Genomic DNA, 995 nt, shown 5'->3' on the forward strand with positions numbered 1-995 from the left:
TTCCAGGGTAGTCTCTGTTTGGTCTATCCCCGAAGTATCTATAGATCTCTTATGCCTCTCATTAGGGAGTAGGCGATCCTTATGATACATCGGCGGGGCAAGGAAAACGGGAGGCAATAAGAAAGATATATAGCATCTTCCTCCCCATCCGAGGGGAAGACGTATATAGGCTATCTCTCCACAGACAAAATATGTATGTCTAGACGCTGGAAACGTTGATTGGCCTTTGTCCTCGAAACTCACAGTAATATTACATTCACTGTGTAATACCTGGATTATACCAGTCTTCTGGACACCCAGCTGTCCTTTCATTTTGGAAACAGATATGGAGGTTGGTCCGCCTTTCTTTTTAGGCTTGGTATTTACCAATTTGGAAGACCAATACTCCTGTTTATACTCTTCACTTTCGAATATAGTCCCCTTAGCCTGTGGTATTCCATTATCGTCGGGATAACAGACTTGATTAAGGACGGTATTCAGATCTCCCCATGGCCACCCATTCTTACATATCCCGACATCTCCTTCAGGGCATGCGGAATTAGAGGTATTGTACGCTGTTATTAAGGCAAACCAAGCCTCACAGGTACCATTATATGAAAATGGAAAAGGTACCAGTGGTATCCCTCCGTCATTCTGATGAGGGGGAATCTGTCCGCATATCCAGCAATCGGTAGTATTGGCAACCTGGTGAGTATAGTGCAACACCCGTACAAAGGAGTTATTTTGCATAGCTAATCTGTGGGCCCGTTCATGAGGTGTAAGATCATAATAGGTATGTTCTTGTGTACTGTTGGGTGGGAATATAGGGAGATGACTAGATGGAAAAATTAAATGTAAACCCCAACCTAAACACATTGCTGCTGCCAGAAACAACATTAACACCATTATACAAAAATTTCTTTCCGCACACATTTTCTTTCTGTATTTGTCTCTCAACATCTTCTGTTTCACTGTCTCCGTCGTCATTTTTGTCAGGTACACTTCTCAGAGCCCCT

Source organism: Pleurodeles waltl, chromosome 4_2 (assembly GCF_031143425.1).
Source record: "Pleurodeles waltl isolate 20211129_DDA chromosome 4_2, aPleWal1.hap1.20221129, whole genome shotgun sequence".
Lineage (NCBI taxonomy): Eukaryota > Metazoa > Chordata > Amphibia > Caudata > Salamandridae > Pleurodeles > Pleurodeles waltl.